The 27,893-nt window shown below is 43.9% G+C and overlaps 1 protein-coding gene across 1 annotated transcript in view; it reads right to left on the reverse strand.

Moving 5' to 3' along the window:
• SYT8 (synaptotagmin 8) overlaps positions 1-8,709 on the reverse strand; it is a 73,889-nt gene extending 65,180 nt beyond the window's left edge. Inside the window, exon 1 of the mRNA XM_029582717.1 lies at positions 8,432-8,709. The gene's annotated coding sequence lies outside the window, so the exon portion shown is untranslated. The remainder of the gene's footprint in view (positions 1-8,431) is intronic.
• Between the last annotated feature and the right edge of the window lie 19,184 nt (positions 8,710-27,893).

Genomic DNA, 27,893 nt, shown 5'->3' on the forward strand with positions numbered 1-27,893 from the left:
GGATCCACAAACAAACATAATAACAACAGAAAGCCTGAAGAGGTTAGGGCTGTTCAGCTTGGAGAAGAGACGGTTAAGGAGGGATATGATAGAGGTCTATAAAATGATGAGAGGTCTAGAAGGGGCAAATGTGAATCGGTTATTTATGCTTTCAGATGATAGTACTAGGGGCACTCTATGAAGTTAGCAAGTAGCACATTTTAAACAAATCAGAGAAAATTCTTTTTCACTCAATGCACAATAAAGCTCTGGAATTTGCTGCCAGAGGGTGTGATTAGTGCAGTTAGAGTAGCTGGGTTTAAAAAAGGCTTGGATAAGTTCTAGAGGAGAAGTCCATAAATTGCTATTAATCAATTTGACTTAGGGAATAGCCACTGCTATTACTGGCATTAGTAGCATGGGCTCTACTTAGTTTTTGGGTACTTGCCAGGTTCTTATGGCCTGGATTGGCCACTGTTGGAAACAGGATGCTGGGCTTAATGGACCCTTGGTCTGACCCAGTATGGCAGCTTCTTATGTTCTTATGTGAAGTTAACTAGACAACTAAAAAAAAAAAAAAAAATAGCATGCCAAGCGGGTGCCAATCCCCCACCTCAAAAATGATGTTGGCCAAATCCCCGTCCTCTGAACTCCCAAAAGTGGCTCCCTGTGATGCATATTACGTTTAAAAGAGCTAACAGCTCCTGGCACATTAGTATTCTTTTATTCCCATCGCCCTTGTCCCTTCACTGACAATGTTAGCGGAGTATATTCAGAGGGAGAGCTGCCCCGTTACAGTAAGTCCCCCAGAGTTAGCAGCACCACTGAATACTGACCTCAGTCTGACCAGGGCCAATGCCAAACTTCAGCAGAATCCTGCCATTGTCCTTGTTATTGTGCTTTCTATCGTTTGTCATTTTCTTTTATTGTTATTTGGGGTTTTTCACCTCCTTTATTTGTAATCACTTTTTGCACTGCTTTGGCAACACACGTACAAATGATCTTGCCAATAAAGTTTTCTCCTGAATCTCAGAGGGCACTAGTGTGTTCACTCCGTCCCAAAGCCAAATGAGCCTTATGTTACCATTATTGCTATTAATCCTTTCTCTAGCGCTACAAGATGTGCACAGCGCTGCACAGACACATCCACGTGGCAGTCTCTGCTTTGTGGAGCTTACAGTCCAGTCACGTCAGACCGACGAGACCCATAAGAGGTGTCAACGGAATGGGCTCAGCAAGCAAAGAGAAAAAGGAATGGCGTTGATGCAGGGCGATCTCAGGACTTTTGTAATCTCCCAGAATTCAGCAGGGACCAACGAATTTAGAGGGCAAATTTACCCACATGAAAAAAGCTTTTTGAAGCTCGCCCTCTCAGTGCAAGTAAAAGACAACATGTTAGGAGAGATGAGGAATCATCCATGTGATGATGGTCGCGGAGTGGGGGAGGAGAGGCCTGTGTGGTGAAGCTTAGGTCAGTGGAGGAGACGTCCGTGCTGAGAAGTTTAGGTCAGAAGAGGAGACGTCCGTGCTGAGAGGTTTAGGTCAGAAGAGGAGACGTCCCGGTGGCGAAGGTGAGGGCCGGGGAGGAGACGTCCGTGTGGCAATGGTGGGGGCCGGGGAGGAGACGTCCGTGTGGCAATGGTGGGGGCCGGGGAGGAGACGTCCGTGGGGTGATGGTGAGGGCCAGGGAGGAGACGTCCGTGTGGTGATGGTGAGGGCCGGGGAGGAGACGTCCGTGTGGTGATGGTGAGGGCTGGAGAGGAGACGTCCGTGTGGTGATGGTGAGGGCCGGAGAGGAGACGTCCATCTGGTGATGGTGAGGGCCGGGGAGGAGACGTCCATGTGGTGATTGTTAGGTTGGGGGAGAAAATATCTGTGTGGTGGTGGTGGTTAGGTCGGGGCGGGTGGGGGAACATTTTGTACAGTGAAATCACGGCACTTGCTTTTTAGTGAGGATTTTGTGCTCAGTGGGGAACTTCCCTTTGAAAATGAGCTGGCAACCTCCCAGCGGAGTCTGAAAATTTCCTCTGCCCCTCCCCCTTAGTTCTCTGTCCGCTAAAAGTTTGGCTATGTTTCAAAGCCCTTGAAAACAAAGCACTTGATGCAGAAAGCACAAGCCACTTGCAAGAATAGTAGGAGAAGGATGCTAAGCCAGCAAATAGAAGCAGTTATCCTCAGCTCAAAGCAGCCAGCAACCACATCAAGAGTAACATTTCCTTATTTGAAAATACAAGAGGACTTGTCAATGGGCAGAAAGGCTTGGACAGAATCATTCAGCCACAGGTTGTCTTAATACAGGATTTTCTCAATATTCTACACAGGTCCTGTGAACTGAAAGATGCCCAGGAGCTTGCAAGCCAATCTTCACTTCGCTTTCAACAGAAAGATGAAATTAAGGTTACCTGATGTTTTATCAGGGAAGAGCACACTGCAGGGGACAGCACACAGAGGACAGACCTAGTTGGGGGTAGGAGATAGCAGTTCAAATGCCACCCACAGCCTACAGTCATCCCAAGGGGCAGTTCCCATCAACTACTTAACCCCTGCCAGATTCCTGTCACGAACAAACACGTCACAGGGACAGCACTGTCACAGAGGTAATACTACCACCATGGACTGGTACTATTTACAGGGGTAGCAGCGTCACAGGGAGCATGTGACAGGGAAGAGCCGTGTTACAGGAAAAAAGCAATGTCACAGGCATAACAGTGTCACAAGTATTAGTGACGCAGATCCAACCACTCCTCTCCTGTGTCTCAGCCAAGAACCTTACTTATTTCATTCCTTCTACAATCTCCTAGAAGAAGCATTCACCAAATCAAAATCTTTTAAGAAATCCAGTGCACGGGGCTCTGTGACAACCTCTTGGCATATTCTGTTACTGCATATAGGAAAACTGAATGCTTCCGACATCAAAAGAAATCCACACAATTTCTATAGCTCACAGATATTTTCCTGTTACTCAGTAATTTGTGAATTATTATTATAGATATGTTGGTCATGGCAATCAATTGCTCCCCAGCTCCACTGGGACAGCACAAGAAATAATGACCTCAAATTACAGCTGAGATAATTGATTTAGGTGAAGCATTAGGAAGATATTTCTGGACAAGAAGTCAAATAAAAAAAAAACAGGTTACTAAGGGATGCACTGAAATCGCTTTAAGAGCAGGTAAGACAAACATCTTTCTGGGCTGATTTAGGAGCAGGGAGACTGCCTGGAGAAGATGGCTGTAGCTCTTCCAGATTGCTAAGATCCTGTGTTGATAAAGGCAGCCAGAGGCCTGGCTCACATAGTCAGGGCGGTGCCTCCTAAGGAATGTGAAACAAGGAAATTCCTTCGGATGGCACCTCTGACACTGAGAAATGTCTCTTCACCAGCTTCTCTCCATGCACCGGGGTCTCTGATTAGGACTCTGCTGGCCCAGCCACACCAGTTCTCAATGGAAGTGGCAGGCAAAGTACATATATGAGGGACCCTCTCGCCGTAAAGTTATAAAGTCAGAAACTTTTTCATTTTGAGTCAAAATTGTCTACTGCCACAGAAACGCACAGGCACTTATTGGACACATGGTTGAAAATGCAAAGCAGTTGAATTAGCAAAAATGGAATTGCTGAATGCTGATATGAGCCAGTGTCAGTCCTGCTTTCACAAGGGCACCTCTTTATACTGCTCTGTGATTGGTGGGCTCACTGACGGTGTCAGTCCTGCTTTCACAAGGGCACCTCTTTATACTGCTCTGTGATTGGTGGGCTCACTGACGGTGTCAGTCCTGCTTTCACAAGGGCACCTCTTTATACTGCTCTGTGACTGGTGGGCTCACTGACGGTGTCAGTCCTGCTTTCACAAGGGCACCTCTTTATACTGCTCTGTGATTGGTGGGCTCACTGACGGTGTCAGTCCTGCTTTCACAAGGGCACCTCTTTATACTGCTCTGTGATTGGTGGGCTCACTGAAGGTGTCAGTCCTGCTTTCACAAGGGCACCCCTTTATACTGCTCTGTGATTGGTGGGCTCACTGACGGTGTCAGTCCTGCTTTCACAAGGGCACCTCTTTATACTGCTCTGTGATTGGTGGGCTCACTGCAGAGAGTCAAGACATGCTTTTCCCAGGCTATGGATAATACTGAAGTCCCCAATATCATTACCATTTGTAAAACATCAAACAGATGCACGGTTTTCTGGGTGATTTGTTCCTGTACACTCTATCCATAAAAAAATCAACCCAATCATATCCATAAAATTAATTAGGATTTATTTAAAGAAAATAGTAAGACAATTCTTATCTAATTTGTAATCTACCTAGAAAAGCAGGATAGAAATTGCAAGTTAAAATTAAAATTGTAGGGGGGCATTACTATAGCAAGTGTACTGTATCTCACCCAGTGGAGGACTGGCAGCTAGCTGGATGATGCATTCATTTTGCCTTATAATTAGGACTTCGGATCCCAGGTATTAATAAATTTAGGTGCTTATCTTTCAGCACTCAGGTGTACTTGGAGGGTACTGAAAATAGGTGATTTTGGTGATTTTGCATCACAAACACCACCTCTAGGGGCATTTTAGATTGGTTACATTTTATTTTAAAAAACCACACAAAAGCCACCAGAGATTAAAAGCAAAACTAGGAAGAGAGTGGAGAAGAGAGGCCTGGTGTCAAGAGGAGAGGGGTGAGTGTATTTGGTTAAGAGAAGTGGGTGTATTTGGATGGAGGTGGCAGCAGCAAGATGTATATGACTGGGAGGGTGGTGGCAATGGGGTTTGGGTGGGGTTTTGTGGCTAGCGTGGTAGCAGTGGGGTGGGGGTCAGTGTGTGTGTGGTTAGGGGTGGCAAGGAGTGGGGTTTGTGTGGCTAGCTTGGTGGCAGTGGGGTGGGGATGGAAGTGTGTTGGGGTGGTAGGAGGTAGGTGATAGGTGCATGCGGTGAGAAGGCTGGCTAGTGTGTGAGTACTGTGGAAGTGTGTGGCCGAGGAGACCCCCCCAATTTTTCACTACCCCCTACTTTCCACACCCCCTTTTGTGGGTTTTGGGCTTCCTGCTGGTCCTGCTCTGATGACGTCATCTAGCCGCTGTAGGGAGAAGCTGATCACCCTAAAAGGAGTGTGCAACTGAACCAATCTTTGCAGGCCTGAGCACACAAGATGGAAGTCAAGCCACGTGATGGCCTCTGCAGTTTTAATGCCTGTGAGAACTGTACTGAGGGGAAGAAGCTGCTACTTTTCTTCACCTTAGAACTTGCTGAGTTTGTGGCCTTGACAAACTGTATCCAGTCAGGAAGCCCAGCATTGTTTGCCAGATGTCTTCCAACTCATGTCATCATCTCCTGCGAGAATATGTACATATATTACAGCTAAGAAGAAGTCATATCGGAAGCCCGCCAATCTTATGGCAGTGGATTGTGGTAACATCCAATCAATATCAACATCTGGATCCTATGCATATGTATGAAGTCCTGATGAAAGAAAAGACTTTGGACCTAAAGATTCAGAACCACCACATGTGGTGGTTTGGCATTCATGCAAACTTTATATCTGTGAACTTTGCACCCGAGACTTTTCATAAAGCTCAAGCCTTGCTCCCTTAACTATAAAGTACTTGCTGATCTCATCCTTGCCTAAGTACATCTTTGCTTCTGTCCCCTGCCTGCATAGATTACAGTGAGTCTCTAAGCACTCTGGGTGTGCCACCCTGAGATGGTTGTATTAACCTGCTGTGTGCCACCCTGAGATGGTTGTATTAACCTGCTCTTTGCTTGTCAGAGGTCCAGCTGGCTACTGTCTGTATTAAGACAGAATTTTGATTCTCCAAAAGGTTAACCTGACTGCAGGGTAAACAGGCTAAACTGACTAAATTTCTACTTTAAGCTGGCTAGTATATTAGCAATGCATTTGAGATGTGCAAGTTGACTTTGAGTTAAAATGCAGGGGTTTTCATAACCTTTGTAACCAATGTAATATATTCTGTTAAACAGAAACCTAAAAACAATATCTACAATATATAAAACCATTGTAAATTTTATGCGGGTACAATAAAACTATTATCTACCTCTAAAGTGGAGACATTCTGCTCCCTTTACATGAACTTGAGATACTGGCTATCTGATTGCTCTATGCTTCAACAGCAAGAGGAAATGTGGAAAAAAGGATTTGCATTCACAAAAAAGCGGGGGAGTAGCTTGCTTGTTGCAGCAGTTACTACCCCAAACCAAATAAGCCTGATACTTCACTTTCAATGCATATCCAGCGCAGCTCACTGCTTCAATGGCAGGGGGGAACGAAGAAAAGTGGATTTATATTCAGACAACAACCAACAAGGACTAAATTGCACAGGCTGGGTAAACAAATAAGTGTGGGAGTAGCTTGCTTATTGCAGCAGTTACTACCCTAACCAATTAAGCTAGATACTTCACTTAGATGCAGCTCCAGCACTGCTCTCTACATCAATGGTGGGGGTGGAAGGGAAATAGAACCAAAAGGTTACATTAATGGCGGGGGTGGATGGGAAATAGAACCAAAAGGTTACTAAAGGCCAAGAGTAACAGATAAGTATGAGAAGAAAAAAAAAGTGCGGAAGCTTGCTGGGCAGACTGGATGGGCCATTTGGTCTTCTTCTGCCATCATTTCTATGATTTAAATAAGTCAAATAATCCATAACTGTAAGAAACCGTTTACACTGCTGCTCTTGTGCCCCTTCTTCATTCACTGGAGGACATGGTCAGAGCTCTGCAAGGAAGGCCTGTCGTCCAGCTTTTAAGTTAGAACTGAAAATACCAATTTGCACATTGGAGGTTTTTGTCATTATTTTTTGGTTCTAACTAAATATCAAAAGTCCTATTTCATCTGGTTTAATCATTGTTTATTGTCAGGGAAAGTCTGTGACTTACCCCATTCACTCTGCTGAAACATTCTAGGCCAGTGCTTCCTGGAAATATCTCATACCACAGACCCAAAAATGCACCACATACACATCTACACATATACTGTATGTAACACTGCACACTCGCAAAGAGAAATGCACACCACTCACATCCTGGACCAACAAGTACCCATAGATACCCGCACAAGAACATACAGCTGTTAAGTGTCCGTTTCTTGCTCTGCAGTAAACGCCACAGCCTTAAACCACTGCTCGGGTGATAGCTTCAGCTAAAACCTTGAATTTTAAATTAAACATTCCAGACGCGCAATTTGAAGGCAGAAAAATGTTGGCGTAATATTCTAAAAATGAGGCCTCGGCCTGCTCTGATGGCCACACAGGGAGGGTTTCTCAGGCTGTGCCAGTGTCTTATAGTGGCACACACCTTCTGATCCACATCGGTAGGTACACGCAGATATACACATAGGGGTGAATTTTCAGACCGGCGCGCGCACATGCACGCCCGATTTTATAACATGTGCGCGCCTGTTATAAAATCGGGGGTCGGCACGAGCAAGGGGGTGCACACTAGTGCAACTTGCGCACGCCGACGCACGCCGACGCCCGCGGGCTTCCCCGTTCCCTTCCCCCTAACCTAACCTTCCCACCCCTTCCCCTAACCTTTCCCCCCCCAGCCCTACTCTAACCCCCCCCCCCAACGTTTGTCTTACCTTTTGCGCCTGCCGGCACGCGATCTTCCAACACAGCGGCAAATGGCTGCTGTGCCAGAGGCCTCTGGCCTCGTCCCTGCCCCGCCCCTTTAGTAAAGCCCCGGGACTTAGACGCTTCCCGGGGCTTTACGCGCGTCGCTGGGACTTTATAAAATAGGCCCAGCGACGCGCGTAATCCGATTTACGCACGTAGAGCTTTTAAAATCCGGCCCATACTGAATCATGGATATGCACACACAAAAACATAATGCACACGAGTGGCCTGTTAGTAAGAGCTCGGAGCTGCAGATTTGGATTCGGGTCCACCTACCACCATGTGTTGTATGATCCTCAGCAAGTCGCTTCCTCTCCCTGCGTAAGCTGCGGCACAGTGAGCGTGTGAATGACCTAACAGTGCTGTGCGCGCTGACGGCACTCCCTTAGGAAACAAATCTCATCACACATAGACCCATGCACACGTTCGGAAGCTGTAAGGACCGTCACCACACTTTGCCTCTTCTTCCAGTTTTCTGACCTTGGAGCTCCGAAACTGCCCCAAGAAACTGCGGAAGTCCCCACAGAGACACCACATAGAAGGAAGGTTGAACTTTAATGGAGTTTCTAAACTTTACGCAAAAAAATCCGTTCTAGTTCTTTACATCTGAAATCAGGGAACTTGCTGTTTTATGCCCTCTATGTCAAAGCTGATTTTGGTGTTTTTATGGGTTTTATGAAGTAAGTCAATCAGGGCACAACACTGTATCTATACATAATGAAAGCAGAATTAGTAACTTTCTGTCTGTCTGTCCCAAGAGCAGAGATCCCTGCCACTCGAGTGCCATACAGTCAAGGGGCTCCTTAGACCCTGCTGGTGTCCTTACCACTCACCTCTTCATTGGAAGATTACTTCCCAGAGCCTTGGGGGACCCTTTCTTGTCGGCATGCCTTCTTGCCACCGTCTATTTTGGAGATTCGCGTCGCAGCATTGTTAAGAGCAGCCGCTGTACTTTGCTAATGGGCCAAGCTGTACGGGACTCCCCGTGCTGTAGAGGTGAGAAACTGGAAAGTCTGCCTCCAGAGTTGAGAAACCAGATTGAGGTGTACAAGCTTTGGTGTGGCCACACCTCGAGTCCTAAACAATGCACCTGTAGTCAGAGAAACGGAGAGATTACTCCTCCACCAGCGGAATGTGAAAGTGGAATGAACAGTGGCTGCGAGGCGTTGTGATGACGTCATGAAACGCAAATAGCCGCTAATCAGAGCCCGAAGACACAAACAGTTTTAATAATAGACATTCTATGTATCGTAGTTAGCCCATAAAAGCTTCATTCCTCTACTTCTTTGCTTATTTCCAAGAGGCTGAGACTGAAAAAGCTGAGAAAAAGCTCACAGGCAGCACTCCAACACCATTCCCTGCAGTTTCAGCACAAAGAGCAATAAACACTCACAAATCCAGGTACATACACACATGTTTATTTATTTTTTAAAAGTTTTCATATACCGTGTATTATAGAAAAACCATGCTAAGTGGTGTATGTCACTATACACTCACTTATAACTCTATAGGCCAGTGGTTCTCAACCTTTTTTCTATCAGGACACACCCGAGAGATGACGCTCACATGGGTGATACACTGAGCACATGACCATCATGGGAGTAAATATAAGAATATGCTCTGCATCCCCAGGAGTCCCCCACTTCCTAACAATGGGTGCAGAGCAGAAATAAGACATTTCCCTGTACAACTCACCATACAAAAAAGATATTTTGATTCTGATGTCATCTCAATAACAGCATCACAAACTCCCTCTATTACGAGGTGCATTGCAAAATAATACAAACAAATCCCACTCTGTATGTCTATCAAACCTTTCTTTAATAAATACCAACTGTCCTCCCCAATCACAAGTACTTCTAGACGCCTCAATTGACCGTCATAATAGGCTTCATTGTACAATAAAGGTTCACTTCATTGCTCTGCCTTACTTTTAATCATAGGTCAATTTTAAATGTTAACTTTTTGTATTTTTTATTTTACTCGCTGTGTATACCTCCAAGCATTGATCCAATTGATCCAATCAATATCTCGATAAGACTTATCTTGTCAAAGATGCAAACATTTTAATGCCGCCCATCCTGCTGATCAACGGTGCCAGTGCCCGACATGGGGCCGTGTTTCGAATAACGGAGTCCTTTCACGAGGGCTATTTTATTTTGGCAGCCTCTACTTTCATGGAATTCCACGGCGTTTTTTAATCATTTCTCACATTGAACTTGTCAACATTGCACATTTTGCAGTCAGGCTATTGTGGGGAAACAGTGGCAGATGCACAAGGGATTGTGTATACAGCACGTCAATATACAGATTGTCAGTCCATGTGTGTAATCTATTTAATAGTTTGCCCTTGTCAACAATATTATATTGGACGGACAAAAAGATCTATCCGGGTAAGACTCACGGAGCATCGCAGTTGTATCACAATCAGTAAAATTCAGGCCCCGATGGTAGCACATTGTTTGGAGAAGCAACACTCGTTTCAACAATTACAATGGCGCATTATGGAACAAGTGCCCATGAACTCCAAAGGAGGAGATCCTAATAAAGTTTTGAATGAGCGAGAATCACAGTGGATTTTTTGAATGAACACGGTGACCCCGGCAGGTCTCAATTCAGCAATTGAGTGGCACTCTTTAAACTAACACCAGGGGTAGACCATTGTTCCGTGATGTCATTAACCTTATTTGGACTTAGTAGCAGTCAGGTGGTAAATGATGTAGGACAGGAGTATCATTTATAGTACGGTTCCGGGCTGGACCGGAAGAGAAATGATAAAAAAAAACGCTGTGGAATTCCATGAAAGTAGAGGCTGCCAAAATAAAATAGCCCTCGTAAAAGGACTCCGTTATTCGAAACACGGCCCCATGTCGGGCATTGGCACCGTTGATCAGCAGAATGGGTGGCATTAAAATGTTTGCATCTTTGACAAGATAAGTCTTATCGAGATATTGATTTATGATTCAATTGGATCAATGCTTGAACTTTTAATGGTGGAGGTATACACAGAGAGTAAAATAAAAAATACAAAAAGTTAACATTCAAAATTGACCTATGATTAAAAGAAAGGCAGAGCAATGAAGCCTATTATGACGGTCAATTGAGGTGTCTAGAAGTACTTGTGATTGGGGGAGATAGTTGGTATTTATTAAAGACTGAATGTAAGCAGCGATCCCCGACCATATAACGATTAGCACTTTTTCAACGTCCCTCAGCAGCATTAACGCCAAGAAATGAAACAGCAATAGCCCTACCCATGAAAAGGCAGCAGTTCACCACCAGCACAATATCATATTGAGAAAATACAAGAAATAAGGCTGATACAAACCTCTAGTAAAGTATCTCAGTCACATACACACAGAACACACAGACAGATCTGCCTTCACCAAATATAGAATAAAAAACCCCAATTTACAAATGCAGAAACAAAACCTGGAATGGAAACCCCAAGATCACCTTCTGCATGCAGTGCAAAACTGGAGACTAGAAACAAAAATATATTTCCTCCTACACTAAGCAAAGTTCAAAGAGAGAAGAAATTCATATTCTCAAAACCGACATAGTATGGCACTTGTACTCCATCACTCCCCTTCATGCCCCCATCACCCCTCACTCAACTGTCCCTTCACATGCTCATATCCCTGTCCAACATTCCTGACACCCCCACTCTCTTCCCCATGCTCCCTCTCTCCTCGTTCAACTTTTTCTGCCCTTCCCTCTACCCTTCCCTACCCAAAATACCTCTGACCACCTCTTTCCTACCCCTTCCTGCTCAGCATCCTCCCAGTCTGTCCAATCCAGAGTCTCCCTGCTTCTTTATCAGCAGCAGATGAGAGCAAGATGAATGAGGAGAGGAAGATGAGGAAGCAGCAGCAAATCTACAGAAGATGCACCTCTCTTCCTCAAGCTTCTGCTTTCACATCCAGGTCCCATGGGGTGAAGAGAGCATCAGTGGCCTCACTGCCAGGCCAGGCTGAGGAAGATAAAGTTGGTGCCCTGCCGGGTCCATATGAACAGGAGTTGTGGATATTGCACTCTGATCTGGGTGCAGGAGGAGGGAACAACCTCTCACTGGCCAGGAAGAGGAGAAGGAAGCAAGAGCAAGTTCCTGTCATACCCAATAAAAGAGAAGTCAGCCAACTCCTGCCCAGACTGATGAGGAAAGATCAGTCTTCTGCTGGCTGATCTTTCCTCCACAGACCTGTTGAAAACCATTGCTGTAGGCTATAGGATGCAATGCCAATCAATGTATTTCTTATCTTCAGGAGTTCACAACTGCATGCCTCTTAATTTTCCATTTAAATTCTAAGGTCTGACTCCCGTTACAGAGAGTCCATAAATTGGTGCACTAGGTCTCTTATCTCTACTCGACGACAATGCGCCATCACTACTTTAGGAATAACAAGGCCAGATTACAACCGGCTAAGCACAAGATGGAGTCTTGGGCACATCTTTTGCTGGACTAATAATGCAGATGAGCTGAGTTGTGTTTGACATGTGGCTGTTGGAACCAAGGACCACGGCAGTTTCTTTAGGCTGCGCATGATTCCAGAGACCAGAACATGGTTGCTTTCAATATGAGCTGATGTCTCGAACAGGCAAGCTATTAGCCATAGCTGAGGAGAAAAGGAGGTAAAAGAATTTTTTTAGTTTTGTCATATCATGCAAAATAAGATTCCAAATAGTGGCCTGAGCAGGTGCATGTGCTCTTGAATTTTTCCTTCTGCGTTTTGCTTGTGGCACTATAGTAAAGTGGAAAGTATCGGTCGGGGAAAGCTTTTGGAGACCCCTAAGCTTATATTGCACCAGATGACTATCTCAGAGCATGCACACAACCTACCAAGTGGCGCATCTGACTCCTGCGTTGTCTATAGTAGGATCTGCAGTTGGCTGATGTGTCCTTAAGTCCAGATGACCGATCAGTTCCTAAGCCGCCGACACGTGAAGTGGCAATTCAGGCAGAACGGGAAATGCCTGCAATTGTGCTGCGGACCTCTGCTGCGTCATCTTGGGGTACTTGTTTGTCCGATTTCTCAATGTTTAGTGATGGGAGAGATCTGCAGTGTTCCTAGGAAGAAGTGGGAAAATGGGAGGTTGGTGGGAAGCACTTTCCCCATGGGTTTTGGAAAGGTGGTGGCTGGACCCTCTGCTGCACTATCTGAAGATTAGGTTGGTTTCCCCAGAGGTATGTGCTGCCTTGGACAATTGAAAATCAACAGCCTCATTGATAAAGCTCTCTGTAGTTACCTTCGAGAGTGTTTGGAACGCCTTAGCGTCTGTGGAGCAAAACTGTTTCATCCTGGCCCATGATAAGTTCAAGACATTAAAATTGCATCTTTGGAGACGAAAACTGTGAATATAGAGGCTTCTGTAGCTCTGCTGAAATCTGTTCAGACTGAATGGATTCAAGATCAGAATTTGGTGCACAGAAGATTGGAGAATCTGGAGAATTCAGCCACAGGTTTAAATCTGCATGTTGCGCCGGAGGTGGATTCTTGGACTGAGGTGGGGTTGACGCAACCCGCAGGCGGAGTGGGCTGAAGCTAGAGGACACTGGAGCTTCACCTATACCAGTCCACGTTCCCCTCGGGTTGAGCCTTTGGGTGCTGGGGCCGGCAGGACTTAGGCGGGCCTCAGAATTGAATGACAAAGCGGATAGTTCAGCCCAGAGACAGCAGCCAGCAGGTGGTGTAATTCTATCCTGGATTGGACCCAGTACAGGAACCCAAGCACCAGGGAGCGAGGATTGACTGAAGGTGCTCGAGCAAAGAAAAGGCCGAAGCCTTAAGAGTCCACGTCCAAAGGATAGGGACAGAAGCGTCACTGTCAAACTGGAATGAGAACTGGTGGCAATCGGAAGGTGTAGCAAGCAACGTAGAACTCTGGATACAAAAGAGTCTACAGCGTAGTCATCCATAGCAATGGTCAGGGCACAGAGAAGGCAGATGTGGTCAGACGTAGCAATGGTCAAGGCACAGAAAAGACAAGCGTGGTCAGACGTAGCAATGGTCAAGACACAGAAAAGGCAGGCGTGGTCAGGTGTAGCAATGGTCAAGGCACGGAGAAGGCAGGCAAGGTCGGATGTAGCAGAGGTCAGGCTTGGAGAAGGCAGGCAAGGTCGGACATAGCAGAGGTCAGGCTTGGAGAAGGCAGGCAAGGTCGGACGTAGCAGAGGTCAGGCTTGGAGAAGGCAGGCAAGGTCGGACGTAGCAGAGGTTGGCACCAGGAGGTCAATCAGCATACAGACAAGATGAATGAGAAATCAGGAACTTGGGAACAGGAACTGGAGACAAACAGGAACGCAGATCCACAAAGCACGAAGGCAACAAATACTCAGAACCAAACAGGGAACCGAGGAGACCTATTGCAAAGGCAACGCTTCAGTGCGAGGCCTGAGCATTTATATGCTGAAGGATCCCGCCGCGGGCCCTTTAAAAGATTCACTGATGCGCGCGTGCCTAGGGAGGGGTGCGGCGCCGCTGGCAGCGTCTCTCTGCAAACCCCGCAGAGAGGCCCGACGGATGGAGGTATCCTGGCTGGAAGTCCCTGGAAGCGAAGCAGGGCTGGAAGCGCTGGCAGGAGTCCGAGATTGGAGCCGGCAGCCCACTGCCACAAGTGACAGGGAGCTGGAGCCTAGAAGTTGCTTCAAAAGGTGAGAGGGCCGCACCGCGGGGCTGCCGCGGGCGGCAAGCGTAACACTGCATATACTTAATTTTCATATTATTACATTTATTTCACCTTTGGAGTTCTTCAAGTCCTACTTCAAGGAATTTTTGTGTATTCTAGAACAGGGATTGACCCCCTATCAGTAGAATATTTTATCTTCCTACTGGAAAAAAGGTGTCAGAGCAAGTTCCAATATCTGAAGGATTAGAGAGTGTTTCAACATGCAGTCTGAATCTATCGGGGTTTCTTGAGAGTTCCACAGAAGAAATATCCAACAGGGCCATTCTGTTGGTTACATTTGCTTTTTTACAAGATCATAATAACATTATCTGTTTGTATTTCCAAAGCTGTCTTATCTTGTTTAAAGGTCTGAAGGTTTAGATATTTCCAGATTTGGCCAGAATTACTCAAAAATTGCAGGAACAAATTTTGTCTATGCGTAATGACGTTTTGGCTCTTGGAGACAATTTTGACTGCTGTTAAATTTATTTTCTTTGAATCATCTCAGTTAAGGTATTTTTTAGGGTCTAGGAAGCAGACATAATTTATAAGTGTTATTTCCAGGCATCTATGGTGAGATTTAATTTATCTTGCAATTTCTATTCCACCTTTCAAGGGGCCGGATTTTAAAAGCCCTGCAGGCGTAAATCCGGCCGGATTTACACGTGCAGGGCACTCGTGCGCCGGCGTGCCTATTTTGCATAGGCCACCGGCGCGCACATAGCCCCGGGACGCGCGTAAGTCCCGGGGCTTCGTAAAAGGGGTGGGAGGGGGCGTGTCCAGGGGCGTGTCCGGGGTCAGGGGGCGGTTCGGGGCATGGCGCCGGCCCGGGGTGTGGCACCAACCCGGGGGAGTGGCCGCGGCCTCCGGTCCAGCCCCCGGGTTGGGTGATGGCGCGCCAGCAGCCCGCTAGCGCGCACAGATTTACACCTGCCTCGGGTAGGCGTAAATCTGCCGACAAAGGTGGGGGGGGTTAGATAGGGCCGGGGGGGTGGAAGGAAAGTTCCCTCAGAGGCCGCTCCGATTTCAGAGCAGCCTCGGTGGGAACAGGCAGCACGCGCCGGGCTCAGCACACGCAGGTTGCACAAATGTGCACCCCCTTGCACGCGCCAACCCCGGATTTTATAAGATACGCGCGGTGACACACGTATCTTATAAAATCCAGCGTACTTTTGTTCACGCGCGCGCTGTTTTTGAAAATGTACCCCAAGGTGAATCACCAAATTACAAATTCAAGCTGGCGGGTTAGACAATACATAATCATAATGAAGCAAGCAATACAGTGACAACAATGTATACAGCGAGTACATACGCACACACCATTCGTTTCTGTGTGCCCACTATCCATTCGTCAGATACCTGCCTACCTCCGAAATGAATCAAACACATGGAGCAACAAATGCATATGCCTAATGTATGCAGTCTATCTTGGCGGATCCCACCTAGCCTGACTTTGATCCCATATTTCAAAGATGTCTTGACAAGACTTGTGTGATCTGGGAAACATGCCAAGGTGTACAGAACAATCATGTGGTGTATACCTCAGTGGTAGGAAGCAAAAAATATGCTTCTGTACAAAGTATCCTGCTGGATGGTACTATTATTAAGCACCATTCAAAACACTATAGTTAATCATTCAGAACATGGACTAGACAAGGCATGAGTTGTATTCTGTTAAAGGTTATGTCATTCTAATTAAAGGATTAATTTTTTCTCTTATGATATAATTTTTTAAAGCTCCTTTAGATATCTTTCTTCTTGAATCTTGCTAGTTATGGTCTCTTTGATGTCTTGTTGGCAAGTATATTACTTATGTTGGCATATATATTGCTTGTGTTTTGATTTGTCTTTGTATACAATTCAATTTGCTCTTTCAAATATTTACTATTTGATTATCTGTTAATATTCAAATAAAAATAAAGTAAAAAGATATTGCTCAAAATAAGACCATAATTTGCTTGTGATAGGGAGATCAGAACCAGTCAAGAAGATAAATTCTGTCACTTCATGTACTGAAGTAAGACAGACAAAGCAACACCATTTATTACCAAAGTTGTACTTCTGAATTCAGCTGGAAACTGCAGAGTGAGTCTTTTCCGTTGTGTCCCATGACTGCCGTCAGTCAGTCTGCCTGTTTGTGTGTTTAAGAAGAATCTGCCCACTCACCAGAGTTGGGAGGGGTGAGAGAAAAACTGTTTCCCTGTTTACATTTGGTGGCTTGAGTAAGAAAGATTTTTTTGCTGGGTCCTATTAGTAAGCTCTGATCTACAAACCATATCTTATGATATTATTTGTTTTTATGGGTGGTTTGTTGTAACTCACCTAGGATTTCAGATAGAGCAAGTAATAAATATATAATTTAATTAAATGAACAAACATGAAGGGGGAATTTTCAGGATGGCCTCTAACTACAGTTGCATGTGTAAAAAAAAAAAAATCAATACCCAAGCCTACTGACAGTCCTAAATTCGATACCCAACCCCACGCCTATGTTTTTATGCCTATGCCTACATTAGGCTTTATATATTGTATCTATGTTATAATCCCCATATATTTATTTCCAAGTTATTTCTTCCTGTTCATTGTAAGACAATTACTTGTCACTGTTAAAGTTTAAAATGTAAACCGAATTGATCAGTAATTCTGTTATTGGAAAGTCGGTATAGAAAAGCTATAAAATAAATAAATAAATAAATAAATACTTTTTCAGCCCACACAGAACAAAGAAACTTCCAAACACAAGGTACCTGTGGACATCAAGTTGGAAAATGAAACTGTTATGCGGGTGAATCATTATTATTCATTTATACAGCACATACCAGATGTACGCAGTGCTTTAAGGAGACACCTAATGGATTGCCCCTACTCCTTGGAGCTTACAATCTAAATAAGGCCAGACAGACAAGACATGCAACAAAACCAAGAGGCTTTGAGTGAAGACAGCAGGCCATGACTCAGAAAATGCAAAGTAGGTGGGATTAAATTGAGGAAGCAGCAATTGTAACGATCATCAAATATGATGCCAGGATCTAGAAAGGTTTCAAGGAGAAATCTGGCTATGTAAATTGTAGCTAATCAGTCTTTCTTACATAGTATAATAGGCCAAGTATGTCGACCTCAGTTCTGGCTGAGATAAACAGAGAAATTTCCTTTCCGGTCCAGAGCACAGATTGATGAATCTGGTGCATGAGCAGGAAGAATTGAAATTCAGGTATTAAAAGTAATCTGGACTTTTTAGGCTAGATTTGTATCTCTACCCGTGTACATTTTGAAATTATAAGGTAAGTATGTAATACCGAATACACGCCACCAGAACGAAAAACCATGACTGGGATATAGTTATATCAAACAAATCAAGATGTTCTCTTTTTTTGACAATCCTTGGGATATATTACATCAAACATATGTAACCTACCAGTGTATAACTGACACGAACTCATTCTTAAATGACCATCATAACAGGCATCATCGTGAATGCTACACACATTATATATTCATCAGCCTTTTAAATAATCACAGGTCATTAAAACTCAGTCCTGTATGTGCTTTTCTTCTTTTTATATCTAGTACACATACATTTCTTCTTTTTTTGGAAAAAGATTTTATGCACTTAAAATAAACATTTGTTACTTATCTTTGATGTAATCTTGTATAAGGTAACTTATCACTTCATTGTTATGCCATTTGCTTTACAGAGGCATACGCCAGCAGCTGGAGAATGCAATGTTCTTGCCACGCTGAGGCCAGGCAGCATTGGGGCCAACAGGAGAGACAAAACGGCATGGGAGGTTGACTCTAGCGGCTTCCAGCTGAGCTGAGGCTGACTGGCATTGGGAGTGAGTGTCACAGCTCACAGGGCCTACCCACGGGCAACAAATATTAACAGTACCCCCTCCAGTCTTCGGAGCTTCCTCGGAAATCTTCTGTGAAATTACAATACACGTTGGGGGGCTTATAGGTTGGAAGCCAGCACCCATGAATTTTCCTCAGGTTCATAGTTCTTCCAAAAATTAAGGTTCTGGACCCTTTGAGAGTCTAGAATTTCTTGTACTTCCAACTGGGTATCTTCTTCAGTGACCACTTCGGTGGTCTGAAGAGGCAGTCTGACTGGCCAGGAGAGAATTGCTGGTTTTAATACAGAAACATAGAATATGTCGTGAATCCTCATGGATGCTGGCAATCTAAGTTTGTAGGCCACAGAACCCAATTGTCGCTCAACATGAAAGGGACCTATGAATTGTGGGACGAGCTTCATGGAGGGCATCTTAAGTCTTAGGTTCCTGGGTGGAGTTGTGGTTCTGGGAGACATTTTCTTCTTTAAAACGTTTCACTGCTTGGTCTAGAAGGAGGTGGGTCCTTTGCCACAATTTCTGGACCTCCTGTCCTATCAGGTTAGCTTCTGGACAGTTGTTTGTCAGAGATGGAAACAAGTCTAGGTACACAGGGATGGCACCCAAAGACAATGTAAGAAGGTGATCACTCTGTGAAACTGTTCACATGATTATTATGGGCAAATTCTGCCCACTGAAGGAGGGAGGCCCAATTATCTTGTCATTGTTTCATGTAGGCACACAGAAAGGCCTTGAGGCTTTGATTCACCCATTTGGTTTGTCTGTTACTATGGGAGTGATAGCAAAGGTGAAATCCATCATCATTCCAAACATTCTGCACAGGTCTTTCCAATAGCTAGCTGTAAACTGAACTCCTTGGTCTGAGATGGTGTGAAGTGGTATCCTGTGCAGACGGAAGATGTGTTCAATAAAGAGTTTAGCTAATTTAGGCATGGATGGAAGGCCTGGGAGGGGTGTGAAATGTGCCATCTTCGAGAAGCTATCGACTACTAGTAGTGTTGTCGCCAAAGAGGTGAAGGTCAGTGACGAAATCAGTGGCTATATAAGTCCAGGGTTTGTTGGGGGCTGGCAGTAGCTATAACAACCCCCAAGGATGTGCTCCCACAGTTTATTCATGGCACACAAAGGGCAGGACTTTATGTAACATTTAATGTCAGTCTTCATCTGAGGTCATCAGTAGTGCTGCACGATTAATTCTAATGTCTGAGTGATGCCAGGATGACCAGACAGGCATGAGTCATGAGCCCATTGAAGAACTTTCTATCGCTGGCATCAGGATTTCATAGTCTTCCCGGGTTGAACCGTGATATGGCCACAACCACTATTTTAGCTGGATTAATGATATGCTGTGGAGCTTCTAGGGTTCCCTAAGTATCAAAGAATGGGAGACAGCATTGGTTCGGCAGTTCTTCTCCACGGGCTGGTACCGCAACAAAGTCAAATCGATTAAAAAATAATAACCAGTAGGCTTGCTGGGGTTTAATCTCTGATATTGTGCCAAATGTTCAAGGTTCTTGTGATCCATATAGATGGTTACTGGATGCTTGGCTCCTTCTGGCAGATGTCGCCATTCTTCCAAGGCCAACTTGACCATTAGGAACTCATGGTATCTTATAAAATGTAGTTCTTCTCTGAAGGGGACAATTTGTTTGAAAAGAGGGAGTATGACATGAGTATGCCTTTACTGTTATATTGTAGGAGGACAGCACCCACTCCAAGGGTAGACCTTCTACCTCCAAGATGAACAGCTTGGACAGATCTGGGTAGTGCAAGCATGGATCAAGAGTAAACTCCTCTTTGAGATGCTGGAAAGCTTGAACAGCATCCTTGGTCCACTGTTTGGTATCTGATCCTTTCTTAGTCAGGGCTGCGAGTAGAGCCGCCAAAGAGAAGTAATCATGGATAAACTGTCTATGATAATTGGTGAAGCCCAGGAAGCACTGCAGAGCACTTTGAGACCCACAGTTCGGGGCCATTCCAGTATAGCCTTTAATTTATCGGGGTCCATCCATAGGCTTTGGCGAGAGATAATATATCCCAAGAAGGGAAGTTCTTGCTCAAAGGTACCCTTTTCTAACTTGGTGTAGAGGTGATGCTCACGGAGTCTCTGAAGAACCTGTTTTACCTGGCGCTGATGCCCCAATAATCACTTTCAGGTCAATACAGTAAGAAATTCAGGAGAGCGGGCAATCCCGTGGGAGGGAGTCACAATCATTGTATAACAGAGATGTCTTATGGCTGGATTTGAGGCCCAGGATTCTGGAACGAGACTTGTGCAGGGCCCTTGACAGAGCGGTGGTACTGCAATGACTGAACTAAATTGGTGGGGGGTAGACAACAGGGGAAACAATGCTTGGGAAGCTGCAAGTGAAGGTTCATGGCAGCAGATCCTAGTCGTGGTTCCGAGAGAGGAAACAGTTGGGCTAAAAAAAAAGAAAGAAACTGATCTATGGATGAAGGTACTCAGCAAGAGTACTCTTTCCAGTTATTTCTTCAGGCTCTTTACCATTGCCCAAGTGATTACCAAAAGGATAGCAGCAGCACTGACAGCATTCCTCTTAAAATACTTATCTAATACGGCTATCATCTCTATCCAAGTATTTTGCTGATTTACCCAAAAAGTACAGAATTTTTAGTTCAGTACTTCCAGTAGCAGTCAGAGCACACCTTCAAAAGCAGGGCCACTGCTAGCTTTTGAACGATTACTGTGTGGCCTCCTCTCCCCAGCCTATTCATTTAGTCTCTATCCTGGGCATGCCAAAATAAGGCCCAGTTCCCTCCAGCAATCTAAAAACGGACAGTGTTCCACCCCCCAAATCCACAACCCCTCCCCCTGGAACCCATGGCTAGTGCAAGGTTATTAGGTGCCCTAGGCAAACTTTGTAGCTTCATCCCCCAGCCCTCTCCATACACAACAATTAAGAACTATGCGTTTATAATAACAATTGTACATGAAAAGAACATTCAACAGTAATCTTCTGAAGTAAAATATCACTTACAGCATGTATATTAGGGGATAAAGGGTATAGGCCTTTCTTTACTGCTGTATATGTATTAGATATTTAGATTTATTAGATTTTATATACCATCACTAAGGACCCATCATAATAGTTCACAACAAAAATAAAACATCATGCTTCATCAAAATACATCACTAATAAACCTAAAATACATCATTAATAAACCTAAAATACATCATAGTTAAACTATACATTTGGATATCTTTTTATGTTATAATGTGTTTCTATATCATGATGGTTTCAATAAAAATTTCAAGTTAAAAAAACCCTGGCATGTATATTATAAGAGCAATCTCAAAAATAAATACCCGTGTGATATCTCACTCACAGATATATCGCACAGCAAAAAGGGGATAGTGAAATAAAATATACAGGTTGAAACTGAAGAAAAATAAACTGTGCCAGTACTAATACAGGCATCAGCAAGCTGGAAAAGTGTAAGATCTTTCTGAACGGAGGTAATGTGGTCCTCTCAATCATTCACCCATAACACATTTTTATAAATAATTTTTCTTTTTGCAATAAAATGTGAGAGGTATAGAACCAGTCCTAAACCCTGATAAGTATAGAAACCTCTTGTTGAGATAGATGACAATAGACAAAATTAAACAGAATAACCCCATCAGCCGACGTTTCAAAATATCTGCATCCGGGGGAACTTATCTTAGTAGTTTCTGCAGTCTTTCGCTCTGGCCAGGATCTCAAAGGTTTGTAAGAAAGTTTCAGAAGCGCCCACATGCTCAGCATTTTATGTCCATAAGAAGAGTGAACGTGCCCCATCATATGACATACAACTGTCAACAAAACAAAAATAACTTTAATCAGAAAACAGAAAACATACACTCCACAAACTTTACCAATACCGGGGGAATAGGCAACACACAAGTAAGGTGTTTTAGTGTCAGTTAGTTTCCTATATAATGTTGTATTGAAACCAGTCATGGTTTTGATAATCAGCAATCCAGGAAGGCTACTGCGTGTGTCATGTATGGTTGATGTAAATTTCAATGAGGGTCCAGCTGATTCAACCACACCACAGTCTCATCTAGTCAGGTATTGTGCCCTTCCACAGGACAAGGACATCCTTCAATATAATGTTTCAATAACAGCAAGTCAGTGTTCAAAAGGGTGAGTATTCATCTAAGAACATTAAAGTCCCCATATATAAACTGTCCCATGGATCTATTGCATTCAGATGCAAAAAAATGTTGTCAAAGCAAGCATAAAAACGAGGTTGGGATCCTATGTGGGCAAACAGGTGTGTGTCTAAATAAGTAATAACATCCAAAGCACGGGATTGTGGAATGTTGGTATATAGTGCCTCCAGGTCTAGAGTGGCCAAATGCGTGACTTAAGAAGACTCTTGAAAAGTATTCAATAAAGTAATCAAAAACTGAGAGTCTATGATGTAAGAGGCTATTTAGGAAATGCTAAAAACCTGGCTTTTAAGGAGGCTTATCATGATATCTAAAGGTAAAGAGACAGGACAGAAGAGTTAAGCAGCAAGGGGACATAGAGGAGAGGTCAAGAATCACTTATTCCTGTTGCATGTTTTATATTATTTGTATTGTTATTGTATTTTATTTATTTAAAAATGCCTATGTATGAAAATTTGTAAACCACCTATACTGATGATAGGCGCTATAGAAAAAAGAGAAAACAAATGAATAAATAAATGAGGAACAAAAGGAAGCCAAAAACTTATCCAAAACTGGGATAACAGCTCCAAATGTGAATTATGACCAGAGACGATCGGTATATCGCTTGTAAATATTGAGCAAGATGTAAAAAACCGGAGTGACTGGATAATTCATCTTCAGAAGAGAAGCTTCCTTCAGGGTCAAGAAAGAAACCAAAGATAATGCATTATCCACCCACTGATCTATAGTATGTTTAAAAATCATAGTGGGATTGTGTGTAGTAGGTCTTGTCCAATAATTGCCAATGGATCTCTCCAAGATAATCTGCTTTATCCATTACAACAATGCAGCCCCCTTTAATCTGCAGGTTTTATATAATCAATCCCTGATTAGACTAAATTTTGTAGAGCTTGTCTCTCATCTCTGGTCATATTTTGATGGCTGATTTTAGAGAAATAACCAGGGTCACGTATCTCTTTCAATACCAATGAGTGGAATGTCTTGATATATGGATCTTCTTGCCTAGGTGGTAACCAAGACTATGTAGATTTAATAATGGATCAAGTGTTGATGGAGTGCCCCAGAATTGTTTCAAACACAGGAGTCTTGCAAACTTAAACAGACCTCTATGGAAAAAAAAGTCCCACCAGGGAGTTGGTACAAAAGATAATCCTTCAGTAGTACCCAACATTTGAATCGAGGTCAAGGTGCAAAAAGAATGTTCAAAACTGGGGATTATGAAACGTTTGGGTCCATGTTTAATGTCTGGGTCCCAGGGTCCCAGGTCTGGCACAGGATTGGACCAATTGTCCCTGCGTGGTCTGTACTGATTGCGTCTGCCTCTCTGTGATGTTCTGCTATTAGCTAAAAAATGTGCAGAGCCACAAGTGGTAGAATTATGAGAACGTGGTTCATCCTCACCAGACAAATCTTCCCCTGAGGAATCAAATGTGACTTTTATGAACTTAGGTTCAGAAGAAGTAATGTACATCCAAGGATAAACAGTACCATGTTGGTAATCAAGTTCATCACACCGAAATTTAGAAAATTTAAACTTCTTAAATACACGTTTAAAATTTTCCAAGTTTTCAACCAATTTTTAATGTTGTATAAAAAAATCACCTATATTGACTGATACTTGTAACTGGGCAGAAGCCTCTTGGATCTCGGTTTTAATAAATTCAATGCTATTTTGAACAGTCTTAATAATTAATATCATGAGGTATAAACTGCATTTGGTAAGAATGGCGTTCCATTGTTTCACAAAGGGGAGGATTTTCAAAGGGTTACGCACGTAACCCTGAAAACCCACTCCTGCGCGCGCCGAGCCTATTTTGCATAGGCTTGGCGACGCGCGCAAGCCCCGGGACTCGCATATGTCCCAGGGCTCCAAAAAAGGGGTGAGGTGGGGGCGGTCCAGGGTGGGGTGTGGTTAGAAGCCTCCGAAGGCCTGCTAGGCCGAGGGATCGCGCGCCAACACTCAGCCGGCGCGCGCAACTTAAATAATAAAGGTAGGGGGGGGATTTAGGTAGGGCTGGGGGCGCGAAAGGAAATTTCCCTCCGAGGCCGCTCCGAGGGAAAGCAACAGGGCTCCCCTAGGGCTTGGCCCGCGCAAGGTGCACAAGTGTGCACCCCTTTGCACGCGCCAACCCCGGATTTTATAACATGCGCGCGGCTGCGCGTGCATGTTATAAAATCAGGCATAGATTAGAAAATCTGGCCCAAAGTCTTCATTTTTAACATATAGTCATGGTTCTTTTGGAACACATCAACCCCTTGGAATGCATTGATTGCAATGTATTATATATACATGCACTGCTGTGGTGCCAACCAGAAACCCTCCATAAAGACACTTGGAACCAAATGATATTAGGCCTATTGTAAAGCATGTTGGATATGAGCTTGACCCTCAGAAAGCCAAGAGTAAATTAATTTAAAATTATAGTACAATAAATCTCCCATATCAAAACAGCACTAACTGCCAGCACAGACAGTAACAACCTTACTTACATATGAAAAAGGCAACACTGTAAATATTATACCAGGCCCTAAAACACCAAGACACTTTCTATTAGGAAAACAGAACAAGCCAGGCTGCTATAAATCCCTACATAGAAGCTATACACTAGCAGAATACCTCACTTTGGTCACGTATGCAGAACACAGATACACCTCCACCAAATACAGAACAAAATGACTATAAAATATAAACAGAAACATGGTTTAATACCCAAGGGAAGTCTTGCCTCACAAATCTGCTACATTTTTTTGAAGGAGTTAATAAACATGTGGATAAAGGTGAACCAGTAGATGTAGTATACTTGGATTTTCAGAAGGCATTTGACAAAGTCCCTCATGAGAGGCTTCTAAGAAAACTACAAAGTCATGGGATAGGAGGCAATGTCCTTTCATGAACTGTAAACTGATTGAAAGACAGGAAACAGTGGAAAAAAATAAATAGTGGAGTGCCTCAGGGATCTGTACTTGAACTGGTGCTTTTCAATATATTTATAAACGATCTGGAAAAGGATACAATGAGTGAGGTGATCAAATTTGCAGATGACACATAATTATTCAGAGTAGTTAAATCACAAGCAGATTGTGATAAATTGCAGGAGGACCTTGCAAGACTGGGCATCCAAATGGCAGATGAAATTTAATGTGGACAAGTGCAAGGTGATGCATTTGGGAAAATAACCCTTGCTGTAGTTATACAATGTTAGGTTCCATATTAGGAGTTACCACCCAGGAAAAAGACCTAGGCATCATAATAGATAATATATTGAACTCATCAGCGCAGTGTGCTATGGCAGTCCAAAAAAATCAAACAGAATGTTTGGAATTATTAGGAAGGGAATTGTGAATAAAATGGAAAATGTCATAATGCTTCTGTATTGCTCCAAGGTGAGACCGCACCTTGAATACTGTATGCAGTTCTGGTTGCCACATCTCAAAAAAGACATAGTTGCAATGGAGAAGGTACAGAGAAGGGCGACCAAAATGATAAAGAGGATGGAACAGCTCCCCTATGAGGAAAGGCTAAAGAGGTTAGGGCTGTTCAGCTTCGAGAAGAGATGGCTGAGGGGGGATATAATAGAGGTCTTTAAAATCATAAGAGGCCTAGAATGGATAAATGTGAATCAGTTATTTACTCTTTCAGATAATAGAAGGACTAGGGGGCACTGCATGAAGTTAGCAAGTAGCACATTTAAAACTAATCGGAGAAAATTCTTTTTCACTCAATGCACAATTAAACTCTGGAAGTCGTTGCCAGAGGATGTGAGCAGGGCAGTCAGTGTAGCTGAATTTAAAAAAGGTTTGGATAAGTTCCTGTAAGAGAAGTCCATAAACTACTATTAATCAAACTGACATAGGAATAGCCACTGCTATTAGTAGCATGGGATCTATTTAATGTTTGGCTCCTTGCGAGGTACTTGTGACCTTGCTTGGCCACTGTTGGAAACAGGATGATGGCCTTGATGGACCCTCGGTCTGACCCAGTATGGCAACTTCTTTTGTTCCTATGTTGACAAACTGAACTGGAAACTGCAATAAGCCAGACTCTGTATGCAGTGCAACAATGGAAAACAGGAATATCACAATTCCTCATAAAATATCAAACAATAACTTCAAGACATATAAAGCATAGTACTAAAACCATACTCATAAAAAGAATAAATATTTCAAAATAACTGACATCTGTGCAATTATACGGTATGCACACCTGCTAGAGCCGGGATATAAACTAGATGGTGGTCTTCATCATAAAGCATACGGGGACAGAGTTGAAGATCTAAAAATGTATACCCAGGAGGAATGAAAGGAAAGGGGAGATGCGATAGAGATATTTAAATACTTGCAAGGAGTAAATGCACAGGAGTCAGCCCCTTTTAAATGGAAAGTAGGCTCGGGAACAAGAAGTCATGAGGTGAGGGTGAAGGGGGATAAAGTCAGGAATAATCTAAGGAAATATTTCTTTACAAAAAGAGTGGTGGATGTATGGAACAACCTGAGGAGATGATGGAGATGAGGCCTGTATCAGAATTCAAGAAAACATGGAACAAGTACAGAGGATTTCCGAGTACTATAAACTGAACAGGAGATGCGGATGAGCCGTATGGTCTGTATCTGCATCCTGCTCTGTATGCCTATAAAACATTTCCTTGGATGGTACCCAGGTTATTTTCTGTTACACTGGAACCGAGCCATCCATACTATCTCGATGAACAGCAGCACTCTCATAAGAACTTGCCATGCTGGGTCAGACCAAGGGTCCATCAAGCCCAGCATCCTGTTTCCAATTTCCATCCGTGTACACTGCTCACTGCCGATTTGCAATTCAGAGCAATAAAGGTGATGTAAAGGCAAGAAAACGCTAGACTTCCAGGAGCTTACACTGAATTTAAACCACGCACATACCATCCCCTAGTGCAGGACAAGAGGATTGGATACTAAAATAGAACTGCAGTAGCAGAGGCGAGAACATACTTATTTGTCAGGCTAGATCCGAAATACTCTTGCTATCTTGCAGTTCTCATAGACTACAGCCTCCTGAAATAACAGTAACTCCTCACAAAATGAGTAACTTCACCTTCACATGAAAGAGCTGGGAATAAAAATACACAGGCATCACACTCCAACCATCCCGAGTCACTTTGTACACGTCAAATGGGACAGAGAGGGAAAGCAGGGGAGCTGCTGAAATCAACCCTTTCATTTTAGCAGCTATTTTGGAAGCTGGGGTTTATCGCTGCCCTGTCATTAGCCCCGAGCACGCCCTAGTAGCGCCCGCAGCCTGGACTCCACCCTTGCCAATGCACGGCATTTCAGGAGCCAAAGCGGTCCAGCTCCGCGCCGCACGGGCCTTCTGGGAGCTGAAGTCCACGGGGCTTTCTTGCCCCAGCACGAGTAATGGAAGCTTGGACTCCACGCCCCTTGATGCACTGCGAGGCTCGGCGCACGCTCGGTGCGGCTCCTACCTTCCTGGAGGAGGAAAGGGGAGGGGATATGTAAAGTAGACAGAGAGCTGCCTTTTTTTTTTTTTATTGAATCGGTTTGGTGCTGCACCTGGATTAGGCTGCTCTGGAGAGGGACATAGAAGATAAGTAAGTTGTTGTG

The sequence above is a fragment of the Rhinatrema bivittatum genome, chromosome 17 (assembly GCF_901001135.1).
Source record: "Rhinatrema bivittatum chromosome 17, aRhiBiv1.1, whole genome shotgun sequence".
NCBI lineage: Eukaryota > Metazoa > Chordata > Amphibia > Gymnophiona > Rhinatrematidae > Rhinatrema > Rhinatrema bivittatum.